Here is a 16,605-nt window from a genome sequence, read left to right on the forward strand (position 1 = left end):
TTCATAAGTGCTTCTCTTTGGGGTAGTTTTAATGAGGAAGTGAACTACAGGCAAGACTCAACCTCTTTTCTATGGAATTTCATTTTTCAGTGTAACTAATATTGTAAACCCTTATACCTCTCCCATCAACGTTTAAGTGAAAACATCTTAAAGCAACATTTGGACACTTTTGGCATCCTTCTCTGCTGTTATTTTTCATTTCCTTGCCCTCTTGACTGAATAACAGTTGATATCTACTCTAACTTTTGCATCTTTCTTTTCAACCACAGTAGAAAGTGCTATCAAGTTGGGGTAAATATATGCTGACTGACTCCCCTGTGTCCATGTATTTTTTATAATTGTTCATAAGTGTAGGCCTTTCCTTTCAAAACACTAGAGGGTGCTGTTTACCTAGAAGTTTGGTCTGCCACTCTCTGTTTTTGTAGTAGTGTAGGTCTTTGCTTCATACCTCTCCCTCCATCTTGTAACTTTTAAGTGCTAATGACTTGGAGCAACATTTGGACACTATTTTGCATCCTCCTCTGCAGCCATTTTTGCACTCTCCCTCTTGTCTAAAAAAATCAGTCGATATCTACTCTAACTTTAGCATCTTTATTTTCAACCAAAGTAGAAAGTGCTATCAAGTTGGGGTAAATATTTGCTGACTGACTCCCCTGTGTCCATGTTTGGTCCCTTACATTTCCAAAGCCCCTTTAGATGACTACAAAGGCAAGCATTCCTGATACTATATAAGAATAAGTGCTTCTCTTTAGTGCAATCATGTTGCAGCATATGCAGTGTAAACACTAGATGGTGCTGGTTTACCTAGAGGTTTGGTCTGCCCCTTCCTGTTTATGTATTTAGTGTAGGCCTTTCCTTTAAAAATGACTTGACCTCTTTTCTAAATTCAGGGGCAATAAAGTTCATAATTGTTGTGTTTGCATGAAGTGCTTTTAAATGTGTGAAAAGTCCACCCATGCTGAAAAATGCTGAGTCGTTCCAAAGATGTTATATCGGCAATCAAAACTTGATGGGCTTTACAGAAAAGCAGAGTGTCAACGACCACGGCAAAGACAAGGGGGCATGGACACACTTATATTGGGAGCTGGTAAACCACATGGCTCAGACCAGCTCTTCCTTAAAGCAGGCAACATTCTCCACGTGTCTCTGACTGCAAAGGATCTCGTCCGGTCCTACCGACTTTCAGGCTAGAAATTGGACAAGATTTTCAGCTGCTACTACCGTCACCCTCTGTACCCTCACAATGGCACTAACTCGTCTGTTGTATTTGGTAAGTGCTATTTGTTGGGGTAGTTTCAAGTGATCAGTGCTTCAAGAGACAATTGCCTTCAAGAACTACAGACTGCGTTCTCCATGCAATGCTCATTTAATCACAGAGTTCAACACATTAAGATTACTTCAAATGGGAGCATTGATTGGTCCTGTGTTCATAAGTGCTTCTCTTTGGGGTAGTTTTAATGAGGAAGTGAACTACAGGCAAGACTCAACCTCTTTTCTATGGAATTTCATTTTTCAGTGTAACTAATATTGTAAACCCTTATACCTCTACCATCAACGTTTAAGTGAAAACATCTTAAAGCAACATTTGGACACTTTTGGCATCCTTCTCTGCTGTTATTTTTCATTTCCTTGCCCTCTTGACTGAATAACAGTTGATATCTACTCTAACTTTTGCATCTTTCTTTTCAACCACAGTAGAAAGTGCTATCAAGTTGGGGTAAATATATGCTGACTGACTCCCCTGTGTCCATGTATTTTTTATAATTGTTCATAAGTGTAGGCCTTTCCTTTCAAAACACTAGAGGGTGCTGTTTACCTAGAAGTTTGGGCTGCCACTCTCTGTTGTTGTATTAGTGTAGGTCTTTGCTTCATACCCTCCATCTTGTAACTTTTAAGTGCTAATGACTTGGAGCAACATTTGGACACTATTTTGCATCCTCCTCTGCAGCCATTTTTGCACTCTCCCTCTTGTCTAAAAAAATCAGTCGATATCTACTCTAACTTTAGCATCTTTATTTTCAACCAAAGTAGAAAGTGCTATCAAGTTGGGGTAAATATTTGCTGACTGACTCCCCTGTGTCCATGTTTGGTCCCTTACATTTCCAAAGCCCCTTTAGATGACTACAAAGGCAAGCATTCCTGATACTATATAAGAATAAGTGCTTCTCTTTAGTGCAATCATGTTGCAGCATATGCAGTGTAAACACTAGATGGTGCTGGTTTACCTAGAGGTTTGGTCTGCCCCTTCCTGTTTATGTATTTAGTGTAGGCCTTTCCTTTAAAAATGACTTGACCTCTTTTCTAAATTCAGGGGCAATAAAGTTCATAATTGTTGTGTTTGCATGAAGTGCTTTTAAATGTGTGAAAAGTCCACCCATGCTGAAAAATGCTGAGTCGTTCCAAAGATGTTATATCGGCAATCAAAACTTGATGGGCTTTACAGAAAAGCAGAGTGTCAACGACCACGGCAAAGACAAGGGGGCATGGACACACTTATATTGGGAGCTGGTAAACCACATGGCTCAGACCAGCTCTTCCTTAAAGCAGGCAACATTCTCCACGTGTCTCTGACTGCAAAGGATCTCGTCCGGTCCTACCGACTTTCAGGCTAGAAATTGGACAAGATTTTCAGCTGCTACTACCGTCACCCTCTGTACCCTCACAATGGCACTAACTCGTCTGTTGTATTTGGTAAGTGCTATTTGTTGGGGTAGTTTCAAGTGATCAGTGCTTCAAGAGACAATTGCCTTCAAGAACTACAGACTGCGTTCTCCATGCAATGCTCATTTAATCACAGAGTTCAACACATTAAGATTACTTCAAATGGGAGCATTGATTGGTCCTGTGTTCATAAGTGCTTCTCTTTGGGGTAGTTTTAATGAGGAAGTGAACTACAGGCAAGACTCAACCTCTTTTCTATGGAATTTCATTTTTCAGTGTAACTAATATTGTAAACCCTTATACCTCTCCCATCAACGTTTAAGTGAAAACATCTTAAAGCAACATTTGGACACTTTTGGCATCCTTCTCTGCTGTTATTTTTCATTTCCTTGCCCTCTTGACTGAATAACAGTTGATATCTACTCTAACTTTTGCATCTTTCTTTTCAACCACAGTAGAAAGTGCTATCAAGTTGGGGTAAATATATGCTGACTGACTCCCCTGTGTCCATGTATTTTTTATAATTGTTCATAAGTGTAGGCCTTTCCTTTCAAAACACTAGAGGGTGCTGTTTACCTAGAAGTTTGGGCTGCCACTCTCTGTTGTTGTATTAGTGTAGGTCTTTGCTTCATACCCTCCATCTTGTAACTTTTAAGTGCTAATGACTTGGAGCAACATTTGGACACTATTTTGCATCCTCCTCTGCAGCCATTTTTGCACTCTCCCTCTTGTCTAAAAAAATCAGTCGATATCTACTCTAACTTTAGCATCTTTATTTTCAACCAAAGTAGAAAGTGCTATCAAGTTGGGGTAAATATTTGCTGACTGACTCCCCTGTGTCCATGTTTGGTCCCTTACATTTCCAAAGCCCCTTTAGATGACTACAAAGGCAAGCATTCCTGATACTATATAAGAATAAGTGCTTCTCTTTAGTGCAATCATGTTGCAGCATATGCAGTGTAAACACTAGATGGTGCTGGTTTACCTAGAGGTTTGGTCTGCCCCTTCCTGTTTATGTATTTAGTGTAGGCCTTTCCTTTAAAAATGACTTGACCTCTTTTCTAAATTCAGGGGCAATAAAGTTCATAATTGTTGTGTTTGCATGAAGTGCTTTTAAATGTGTGAAAAGTCCACCCATGCTGAAAAATGCTGAGTCGTTCCAAAGATGTTATATCGGCAATCAAAACTTGATGGGCTTTACAGAAAAGCAGAGTGTCAACGACCACGGCAAAGACAAGGGGGCATGGACACACTTATATTGGGAGCTGGTAAACCACATGGCTCAGACCAGCTCTTCCTTAAAGCAGGCAACATTCTCCACGTGTCTCTGACTGCAAAGGATCTCGTCCGGTCCTACCGACTTTCAGGCTAGAAATTGGACAAGATTTTCAGCTGCTACTACCGTCACCCTCTGTACCCTCACAATGGCACTAACTCGTCTGTTGTATTTGGTAAGTGCTATTTGTTGGGGTAGTTTCAAGTGATCAGTGCTTCAAGAGACAATTGCCTTCAAGAACTACAGACTGCGTTCTCCATGCAATGCTCATTTAATCACAGAGTTCAACACATTAAGATTACTTCAAATGGGAGCATTGATTGGTCCTGTGTTCATAAGTGCTTCTCTTTGGGGTAGTTTTAATGAGGAAGTGAACTACAGGCAAGACTCAACCTCTTTTCTATGGAATTTCATTTTTCAGTGTAACTAATATTGTAAACCCTTATACCTCTCCCATCAACGTTTAAGTGAAAACATCTTAAAGCAACATTTGGACACTTTTGGCATCCTTCTCTGCTGTTATTTTTCATTTCCTTGCCCTCTTGACTGAATAACAGTTGATATCTACTCTAACTTTTGCATCTTTCTTTTCAACCACAGTAGAAAGTGCTATCAAGTTGGGGTAAATATATGCTGACTGACTCCCCTGTGTCCATGTATTTTTTATAATTGTTCATAAGTGTAGGCCTTTCCTTTCAAAACACTAGAGGGTGCTGTTTACCTAGAAGTTTGGTCTGCCACTCTCTGTTTTTGTAGTAGTGTAGGTCTTTGCTTCATACCTCTCCCTCCATCTTGTAACTTTTAAGTGCTAATGACTTGGAGCAACATTTGGACACTATTTTGCATCCTCCTCTGCAGCCATTTTTGCACTCTCCCTCTTGTCTAAAAAAATCAGTCGATATCTACTCTAACTTTAGCATCTTTATTTTCAACCAAAGTAGAAAGTGCTATCAAGTTGGGGTAAATATTTGCTGACTGACTCCCCTGTGTCCATGTTTGGTCCCTTACATTTCCAAAGCCCCTTTAGATGACTACAAAGGCAAGCATTCCTGATACTATATAAGAATAAGTGCTTCTCTTTAGTGCAATCATGTTGCATCATATGCAGTGTAACCACTAGATGGTGCTGGTTTACCTAGAGGTTTGGTCTGCCCCTTCCTGTTTATGTATTTAGTGTAGGCCTTTCCTTTAAAAATGACTTGACCTCTTTTCTAAATTCAGGGGCAATAAAGTTCATAATTGTTGTGTTTGCATGAAGTGCTTTTAAATGTGTGAAAAGTCCACCCATGCTGAAAAATGCTGAGTCGTTCCAAAGATGTTATATCGGCAATCAAAACTTGATGGGCTTTACAGAAAAGCAGAGTGTCAACGACCACGGCAAAGACAAGGGGGCATGGACACACTTATATTGGGAGCTGGTAAACCACATGGCTCAGACCAGCTCTTCCTTAAAGCAGGCAACATTCTCCACGTGTCTCTGACTGCAAAGGATCTCGTCCGGTCCTACCGACTTTCAGGCTAGAAATTGGACAAGATTTTCAGCTGCTACTACCGTCACCCTCTGTACCCTCACAATGGCACTAACTCGTCTGTTGTATTTGGTAAGTGCTATTTGTTGGGGTAGTTTCAAGTGATCAGTGCTTCAAGAGACAATTGCCTTCAAGAACTACAGACTGCGTTCTCCATGCAATGCTCATTTAATCACAGAGTTCAACACATTAAGATTACTTCAAATGGGAGCATTGATTGGTCCTGTGTTCATAAGTGCTTCTCTTTGGGGTAGTTTTAATGAGGAAGTGAACTACAGGCAAGACTCAACCTCTTTTCTATGGAATTTCATTTTTCAGTGTAACTAATATTGTAAACCCTTATACCTCTACCATCAACGTTTAAGTGAAAACATCTTAAAGCAACATTTGGACACTTTTGGCATCCTTCTCTGCTGTTATTTTTCATTTCCTTGCCCTCTTGACTGAATAACAGTTGATATCTACTCTAACTTTTGCATCTTTCTTTTCAACCACAGTAGAAAGTGCTATCAAGTTGGGGTAAATATATGCTGACTGACTCCCCTGTGTCCATGTATTTTTTATAATTGTTCATAAGTGTAGGCCTTTCCTTTCAAAACACTAGAGGGTGCTGTTTACCTAGAAGTTTGGGCTGCCACTCTCTGTTGTTGTATTAGTGTAGGTCTTTGCTTCATACCCTCCATCTTGTAACTTTTAAGTGCTAATGACTTGGAGCAACATTTGGACACTATTTTGCATCCTCCTCTGCAGCCATTTTTGCACTCTCCCTCTTGTCTAAAAAAATCAGTCGATATCTACTCTAACTTTAGCATCTTTATTTTCAACCAAAGTAGAAAGTGCTATCAAGTTGGGGTAAATATTTGCTGACTGACTCCCCTGTGTCCATGTTTGGTCCCTTACATTTCCAAAGCCCCTTTAGATGACTACAAAGGCAAGCATTCCTGATACTATATAAGAATAAGTGCTTCTCTTTAGTGCAATCATGTTGCAGCATATGCAGTGTAAACACTAGATGGTGCTGGTTTACCTAGAGGTCTGGTCTGCCCCTTCCTGTTTATGTATTTAGTGTAGGCCTTTCCTTTAAAAATGACTTGACCTCTTTTCTAAATTCAGGGGCAATAAAGTTCATAATTGTTGTGTTTGCATGAAGTGCTTTTAAATGTGTGAAAAGTCCACCCATGCTGAAAAATGCTGAGTCGTTCCAAAGATGTTATATCGGCAATCAAAACTTGATGGGCTTTACAGAAAAGCAGAGTGTCAACGACCACGGCAAAGACAAGGGGGCATGGACACACTTATATTGGGAGCTGGTAAACCACATGGCTCAGACCAGCTCTTCCTTAAAGCAGGCAACATTCTCCACGTGTCTCTGACTGCAAAGGATCTCGTCCGGTCCTACCGACTTTCAGGCTAGAAATTGGACAAGATTTTCAGCTGCTACTACCGTCACCCTCTGTACCCTCACAATGGCACTAACTCGTCTGTTGTATTTGGTAAGTGCTATTTGTTGGGGTAGTTTCAAGTGATCAGTGCTTCAAGAGACAATTGCCTTCAAGAACTACAGACTGCGTTCTCCATGCAATGCTCATTTAATCACAGAGTTCAACACATTAAGATTACTTCAAATGGGAGCATTGATTGGTCCTGTGTTCATAAGTGCTTCTCTTTGGGGTAGTTTTAATGAGGAAGTGAACTACAGGCAAGACTCAACCTCTTTTCTATGGAATTTCATTTTTCAGTGTAACTAATATTGTAAACCCTTATACCTCTCCCATCAACGTTTAAGTGAAAACATCTTAAAGCAACATTTGGACACTTTTGGCATCCTTCTCTGCTGTTATTTTTCATTTCCTTGCCCTCTTGACTGAATAACAGTTGATATCTACTCTAACTTTTGCATCTTTCTTTTCAACCACAGTAGAAAGTGCTATCAAGTTGGGGTAAATATATGCTGACTGACTCCCCTGTGTCCATGTATTTTTTATAATTGTTCATAAGTGTAGGCCTTTCCTTTCAAAACACTAGAGGGTGCTGTTTACCTAGAAGTTTGGGCTGCCACTCTCTGTTGTTGTATTAGTGTAGGTCTTTGCTTCATACCCTCCATCTTGTAACTTTTAAGTGCTAATGACTTGGAGCAACATTTGGACACTATTTTGCATCCTCCTCTGCAGCCATTTTTGCACTCTCCCTCTTGTCTAAAAAAATCAGTCGATATCTACTCTAACTTTAGCATCTTTATTTTCAACCAAAGTAGAAAGTGCTATCAAGTTGGGGTAAATATTTGCTGACTGACTCCCCTGTGTCCATGTTTGGTCCCTTACATTTCCAAAGCCCCTTTAGATGACTACAAAGGCAAGCATTCCTGATACTATATAAGAATAAGTGCTTCTCTTTAGTGCAATCATGTTGCAGCATATGCAGTGTAAACACTAGATGGTGCTGGTTTACCTAGAGGTTTGGTCTGCCCCTTCCTGTTTATGTATTTAGTGTAGGCCTTTCCTTTAAAAATGACTTGACCTCTTTTCTAAATTCAGGGGCAATAAAGTTCATAATTGTTGTGTTTGCATGAAGTGCTTTTAAATGTGTGAAAAGTCCACCCATGCTGAAAAATGCTGAGTCGTTCCAAAGATGTTATATTGGCAATCAAAACTTGATGGGCTTTACAGAAAAGCAGAGTGTCAACGACCACGGCAAAGACAAGGGGGCATGGACACACTTATATTGGGAGCTGGTAAACCACATGGCTCAGACCAGCTCTTCCTTAAAGCAGGCAACATTCTCCACGTGTCTCTGACTGCAAAGGATCTCGTCCGGTCCTACCGACTTTCAGGCTAGAAATTGGACAAGATTTTCAGCTGCTACTACCGTCACCCTCTGTACCCTCACAATGGCACTAACTCGTCTGTTGTATTTGGTAAGTGCTATTTGTTGGGGTAGTTTCAAGTGATCAGTGCTTCAAGAGACAATTGCCTTCAAGAACTACAGACTGCGTTCTCCATGCAATGCTCATTTAATCACAGAGTTCAACACATTAAGATTACTTCAAATGGGAGCATTGATTGGTCCTGTGTTCATAAGTGCTTCTCTTTGGGGTAGTTTTAATGAGGAAGTGAACTACAGGCAAGACTCAACCTCTTTTCTATGGAATTTCATTTTTCAGTGTAACTAATATTGTAAACCCTTATACCTCTCCCATCAACGTTTAAGTGAAAACATCTTAAAGCAACATTTGGACACTTTTGGCATCCTTCTCTGCTGTTATTTTTCATTTCCTTGCCCTCTTGACTGAATAACAGTTGATATCTACTCTAACTTTTGCATCTTTCTTTTCAACCACAGTAGAAAGTGCTATCAAGTTGGGGTAAATATATGCTGACTGACTCCCCTGTGTCCATGTATTTTTTATAATTGTTCATAAGTGTAGGCCTTTCCTTTCAAAACACTAGAGGGTGCTGTTTACCTAGAAGTTTGGTCTGCCACTCTCTGTTTTTGTATTAGTGTAGGTCTTTGCTTCATACCTCTCCCTCCATCTTGTAACTTTTAAGTGCTAATGACTTGGAGCAACATTTGGACACTATTTTGCATCCTCCTCTGCAGCCATTTTTGCACTCTCCCTCTTGTCTAAAAAAATCAGTCGATATCTACTCTAACTTTAGCATCTTTCTTTTCAACCAAAGTAGAAAGTGCTATCAAGTTGGGGTAAATATTTGCTGACTGACTCCCCTGTGTCCATGTTTGGTCCCTTACATTTCCAAAGCCCCTTTAGATGACTACAAAGGCAAGCATTCCTGATACTATATAAGAATAAGTGCTTCTCTTTAGTGCAATCATGTTGCAGCATATGCAGTGTAAACACTAGATGGTGCTGGTTTACCTAGAGGTTTGGTCTGCCCCTTCCTGTTTATGTATTTAGTGTAGGCCTTTCCTTTAAAAATGACTTGACCTCTTTTCTAAATTCAGGGGCAATAAAGTTCATAATTGTTGTGTTTGCATGAAGTGCTTTTAAATGTGTGAAAAGTCCACCCATGCATTCCTGATACTATATAAGAATAAGTGCTTCTCTTTAGTGCAATCATGTTGCAGCATATGCAGTGTAAACACTAGATGGTGCTGGTTTACCTAGAGGTTTGGTCTGCCCCTTCCTGTTTATGTATTTAGTGTAGGCCTTTCCTTTAAAAATGACTTGACCTCTTTTCTAAATTCAGGGGCAATAAAGTTCATAATTGTTGTGTTTGCATGAAGTGCTTTTAAAAGTGTGAAAAGTCCACCCATGCTGAAAAATGCTGAGTCTTTCCAAAGATGTTATATCGGCAATCAAAACTTGATGGGCTTTACAGAAAAGCAGAGTGTCAACGACCACGGCAAAGACAAGGGGGCATGGACACACTTATATTGGGAGCTGGTAAACCACATGGCTCAGACCAGCTCTTCCTTAAAGCAGGCAACATTCTCCACGTGTCTCTGACTGCAAAGGATCTCGTCCGGTCCTACCGACTTTCAGGCTAGAAATTGGACAAGATTTTCAGCTGCTACTACCGTCACCCTCTGTACCCTCACAATGGCACTAACTCGTCTGTTGTATTTGGTAAGTGCTATTTGTTGGGGTAGTTTCAAGTGATCAGTGCTTCAAGAGACAATTGCCTTCAAGAACTACAGACTGCGTTCTCCATGCAATGCTCATTTAATCACAGAGTTCAACACATTAAGATTACTTCAAATGGGAGCATTGATTGGTCCTGTGTTCATAAGTGCTTCTCTTTGGGGTAGTTTTAATGAGGAAGTGAACTACAGGCAAGACTCAACCTCTTTTCTATGGAATTTCATTTTTCAGTGTAACTAATATTGTAAACCCTTATACCTCTCCCATCAACGTTTAAGTGAAAACATCTTAAAGCAACATTTGGACACTTTTGGCATCCTTCTCTGCTGTTATTTTTCATTTCCTTGCCCTCTTGACTGAATAACAGTTGATATCTACTCTAACTTTTGCATCTTTCTTTTCAACCACAGTAGAAAGTGCTATCAAGTTGGGGTAAATATATGCTGACTGACTCCCCTGTGTCCATGTATTTTTTATAATTGTTCATAAGTGTAGGCCTTTCCTTTCAAAACACTAGAGGGTGCTGTTTACCTAGAAGTTTGGTCTGCCACTCTCTGTTTTTGTATTAGTGTAGGTCTTTGCTTCATACCTCTCCCTCCATCTTGTAACTTTTAAGTGCTAATGACTTGGAGCAACATTTGGACACTATTTTGCATCCTCCTCTGCAGCCATTTTTGCACTCTCCCTCTTGTCTAAAAAAATCAGTCGATATCTACTCTAACTTTAGCATCTTTCTTTTCAACCAAAGTAGAAAGTGCTATCAAGTTGGGGTAAATATTTGCTGACTGACTCCCCTGTGTCCATGTTTGGTCCCTTACATTTCCAAAGCCCCTTTAGATGACTACAAAGGCAAGCATTCCTGATACTATATAAGAATAAGTGCTTCTCTTTAGTGCAATCATGTTGCAGCATATGCAGTGTAAACACTAGATGGTGCTGGTTTACCTAGAGCAGGGGTCGGCAACCTTTTTGTCATAAAGTGCCATTTTTAAGTTTCCAAGTTCATCACTGTGCCACAACACACACATAGCCCATATATATATATATACACACACACTCATAAATACACAAACATTTTACATTTTCATAATGGCTTACACAGAAATAGTACAGAAATTTAAATATTTCTCTTGAAATTTGTTTTAGATTTAGATAGACAATTTAATAATATTTATAACTCCTAACTAGAGATGCACCGATTACAATTTTCTAGGCCGATTCCGATGTTTCATTGAGTTTGACCTGCCGATACCGATTTTTTCAACTCGCCAGCTAGTGAAACGATACGTTATGCGCAAGTTTATGATAGAATCAGAGAGAGAAATGGCAGCTCATCGTAGGCAAACTTAAGACATTTTAAGTTACATCGATGTCACGTGTCTTTACGGCTTGTGTGAGAACGCACTCTATGATTCCGGAAAATCACTGGCAGTGTGAATGAACCAAAATCAAACGAACCCGGGTCAAATCTCGGGTCACTTTATCCGTGTATTTTCTGGAATCTCTGTGTGAAAGGGGGCTTTAAATTGAGCGTGAGCAGCGCAGACAAAATAGACTCGGCGGCGAAACCCCCGCTTCACTACTGCTCACGCGACGCTCCTGTTGGGCGCTCACGCGCTGCCCCTGCTTCCGGTGTGGATTAACATGTACGCCGAAAAAAATATGCGTGAAACGGCCGTAATTCACGAGGTTTCCTACATGTGCGTCCGTGTGCACGTGTGATGCTGATGTTGCGCGATGTCAATCATGGGGAGCCCGAGTGCATTTGACCGGCATAAAACTAGACTACTTTATCTGAATGAAATACACTTCTCTCGCATTTGCTTGTGTGCCAGCGATTAACCCTCCGCGTGCCAGTGTTGGCACGCGTGCCTTAGTTTGCCTACCCCTGACCTAGAGGTTTGGTCTGCCCCTTCCTGTTTATGTATTTAGTGTAGGCCTTTCCTTTAAAAATGACTTGACCTCTTTTCTAAATTCAGGGGCAATAAAGTTCATAATTGTTGTGTTTGCATGAAGTGCTTTTAAATGTGTGAAAAGTCCACCCATGCTGAAAAATGCTGAGTCGTTCCAAAGATGTTATATCGGCAATCAAAACTTGATGGGCTTTACAGAAAAGCAGAGTGTCAACGACCACGGCAAAGACAAGGGGGCATGGACACACTTATATTGGGAGCTGGTAAACCACATGGCTCAGACCAGCTCTTCCTTAAAGCAGGCAACATTCTCCACGTGTCTCTGACTGCAAAGGATCTCGTCCGGTCCTACCGACTTTCAGGCTAGAAATTGGACAAGATTTTCAGCTGCTACTACCGTCACCCTCTGTACCCTCACAATGGCACTAACTCGTCTGTTGTATTTGGTAAGTGCTATTTGTTGGGGTAGTTTCAAGTGATCAGTGCTTCAAGAGACAATTGCCTTCAAGAACTACAGACTGCGTTCTCCATGCAATGCTCATTTAATCACAGAGTTCAACACATTAAGATTACTTCAAATGGGAGCATTGATTGGTCCTGTGTTCATAAGTGCTTCTCTTTGGGGTAGTTTTAATGAGGAAGTGAACTACAGGCAAGACTCAACCTCTTTTCTATGGAATTTCATTTTTCAGTGTAACTAATATTGTAAACCCTTATACCTCTCCCATCAACGTTTAAGTGAAAACATCTTAAAGCAACATTTGGACACTTTTGGCATCCTTCTCTGCTGTTATTTTTCATTTCCTTGCCCTCTTGACTGAATAACAGTTGATATCTACTCTAACTTTTGCATCTTTCTTTTCAACCACAGTAGAAAGTGCTATCAAGTTGGGGTAAATATATGCTGACTGACTCCCCTGTGTCCATGTATTTTTTATAATTGTTCATAAGTGTAGGCCTTTCCTTTCAAAACACTAGAGGGTGCTGTTTACCTAGAAGTTTGGTCTGCCACTCTCTGTTTTTGTATTAGTGTAGGTCTTTACTTCATACCTCTCCCTCCATCTTGTAACTTTTAAGTGCTAATGACTTGGAGCAACATTTGGACACTATTTTGCATCCTCCTCTGCAGCCATTTTTGCACTCTCCCTCTTGTCTAAAAAAATCAGTCGATATCTACTCTAACTTTAGCATCTTTCTTTTCAACCAAAGTAGAAAGTGCTATCAAGTTGGGGTAAATATTTGCTGACTGACTCCCCTGTGTCCATGTTTGGTCCCTTACATTTCCAAAGCCCCTTTAGATGACTACAAAGGCAAGCATTCCTGATACTATATAAGAATAAGTGCTTCTCTTTAGTGCAATCATGTTGCAGCATATGCAGTGTAAACACTAGATGGTGCTGGTTTACCTAGAGGTTTGGTCTGCCCCTTCCTGTTTATGTATTTAGTGTAGGCCTTTCCTTTAAAAATGACTTGACCTCTTTTCTAAATTCAGGGGCAATAAAGTTCATAATTGTTGTGTTTGCATGAAGTGCTTTTAAATGTGTGAAAAGTCCACCCATGCTGAAAAATGCTGAGTCGTTCCAAAGATGTTATATCGGCAATCAAAACTTGATGGGCTTTACAGAAAAGCAGAGTGTCAACGACCACGGCAAAGACAAGGGGGCATGGACACACTTATATTGGGAGCTGGTAAACCACATGGCTCAGACCAGCTCTTCCTTAAAGCAGGCAACATTCTCCACGTGTCTCTGACTGCAAAGGATCTCGTCCGGTCCTACCGACTTTCAGGCTAGAAATTGGACAAGATTTTCAGCTGCTACTACCGTCACCCTCTGTACCCTCACAATGGCACTAACTCGTCTGTTGTATTTGGTAAGTGCTATTTGTTGGGGTAGTTTCAAGTGATCAGTGCTTCAAGAGACAATTGCCTTCAAGAACTACAGACTGCGTTCTCCATGCAATGCTCATTTAATCACAGAGTTCAACACATTAAGATTACTTCAAATGGGAGCATTGATTGGTCCTGTGTTCATAAGTGCTTCTCTTTGGGGTAGTTTTAATGAGGAAGTGAACTACAGGCAAGACTCAACCTCTTTTCTATGGAATTTCATTTTTCAGTGTAACTAATATTGTAAACCCTTATACCTCTCCCATCAACGTTTAAGTGAAAACATCTTAAAGCAACATTTGGACACTTTTGGCATCCTTCTCTGCTGTTATTTTTCATTTCCTTGCCCTCTTGACTGAATAACAGTTGATATCTACTCTAACTTTTGCATCTTTCTTTTCAACCACAGTAGAAAGTGCTATCAAGTTGGGGTAAATATATGCTGACTGACTCCCCTGTGTCCATGTATTTTTTATAATTGTTCATAAGTGTAGGCCTTTCCTTTCAAAACACTAGAGGGTGCTGTTTACCTAGAAGTTTGGTCTGCCACTCTCTGTTTTTGTATTAGTGTAGGTCTTTGCTTCATACCTCTCCCTCCATCTTGTAACTTTTAAGTGCTAATGACTTGGAGCAACATTTGGACACTATTTTGCATCCTCCTCTGCAGCCATTTTTGCACTCTCCCTCTTGTCTAAAAAAATCAGTCGATATCTACTCTAACTTTAGCATCTTTCTTTTCAACCAAAGTAGAAAGTGCTATCAAGTTGGGGTAAATATTTGCTGACTGACTCCCCTGTGTCCATGTTTGGTCCCTTACATTTCCAAAGCCCCTTTAGATGACTACAAAGGCAAGCATTCCTGATACTATATAAGAATAAGTGCTTCTCTTTAGTGCAATCATGTTGCAGCATATGCAGTGTAAACACTAGATGGTGCTGGTTTACCTAGAGGTTTGGTCTGCCCCTTCCTGTTTATGTATTTAGTGTAGGCCTTTCCTTTAAAAATGACTTGACCTCTTTTCTAAATTCAGGGGCAATAAAGTTCATAATTGTTGTGTTTGCATGAAGTGCTTTTAAATGTGTGAAAAGTCCACCCATGCATTCCTGATACTATATAAGAATAAGTGCTTCTCTTTAGTGCAATCATGTTGCAGCATATGCAGTGTAAACACTAGATGGTGCTGGTTTACCTAGAGGTTTGGTCTGCCCCTTCCTGTTTATGTATTTAGTGTAGGCCTTTCCTTTAAAAATGACTTGACCTCTTTTCTAAATTCAGGGGCAATAAAGTTCATAATTGTTGTGTTTGCATGAAGTGCTTTTAAATGTGTGAAAAGTCCACCCATGCTGAAAAATGCTGAGTCGTTCCAAAGATGTTATATCGGCAATCAAAACTTGATGGGCTTTACAGAAAAGCAGAGTGTCAACGACCACGGCAAAGACAAGGGGGCATGGACACACTTATATTGGGAGCTGGTAAACCACATGGCTCAGACCAGCTCTTCCTTAAAGCAGGCAACATTCTCCACGTGTCTCTGACTGCAAAGGATCTCGTCCGGTCCTACCGACTTTCAGGCTAGAAATTGGACAAGATTTTCAGCTGCTACTACCGTCACCCTCTGTACCCTCACAATGGCACTAACTCGTCTGTTGTATTTGGTAAGTGCTATTTGTTGGGGTAGTTTCAAGTGATCAGTGCTTCAAGACACAATTGCCTTCAAGAACTACAGACTGCGTTCTCCATGCAATGCTCATTTAATCACAGAGTTCAACACATTAAGATTACTTCAAATGGGAGCATTGATTGGTCCTGTGTTCATAAGTGCTTCTCTTTGGGGTAGTTTTAATGAGGAAGTGAACTACAGGCAAGACTCAACCTCTTTTCTATGGAATTTCATTTTTCAGTGTAACTAATATTGTAAACCCTTATACCTCTCCCATCAACGTTTAAGTGAAAACATCTTAAAGCAACATTTGGACACTTTTGGCATCCTTCTCTGCTGTTATTTTTCATTTCCTTGCCCTCTTGACTGAATAACAGTTGATATCTACTCTAACTTTTGCATCTTTCTTTTCAACCACAGTAGAAAGTGCTATCAAGTTGGGGTAAATATATGCTGACTGACTCCCCTGTGTCCATGTATTTTTTATAATTGTTCATAAGTGTAGGCCTTTCCTTTCAAAACACTAGAGGGTGCTGTTTACCTAGAAGTTTGGTCTGCCACTCTCTGTTTTTGTATTAGTGTAGGTCTTTGCTTCATACCTCTCCCTCCATCTTGTAACTTTTAAGTGCTAATGACTTGGAGCAACATTTGGACACTATTTTGCATCCTCCTCTGCAGCCATTTTTGCACTCTCCCTCTTGTCTAAAAAAATCAGTCGATATCTACTCTAACTTTAGCATCTTTCTTTTCAACCAAAGTAGAAAGTGCTATCAAGTTGGGGTAAATATTTGCTGACTGACTCCCCTGTGTCCATGTTTGGTCCCTTACATTTCCAAAGCCCCTTTAGATGACTACAAAGGCAAGCATTCCTGATACTATATAAGAATAAGTGCTTCTCTTTAGTGCAATCATGTTGCAGCATATGCAGTGTAAACACTAGATGGTGCTGGTTTACCTAGAGCAGGGGTCGGCAACCTTTTTGTCATAAAGTGCCATTTTTAAGTTTCCAAGTTCATCACTGTGCCACAACACACACATAGCCCATATATATATATATACACACACACTCATAAATACA

Source organism: Rutilus rutilus, assembly GCF_951802725.1.
Source record: "Rutilus rutilus genome assembly, chromosome: 19".
Classification (NCBI taxonomy): Eukaryota; Metazoa; Chordata; class Actinopteri; order Cypriniformes; family Leuciscidae; genus Rutilus; species Rutilus rutilus.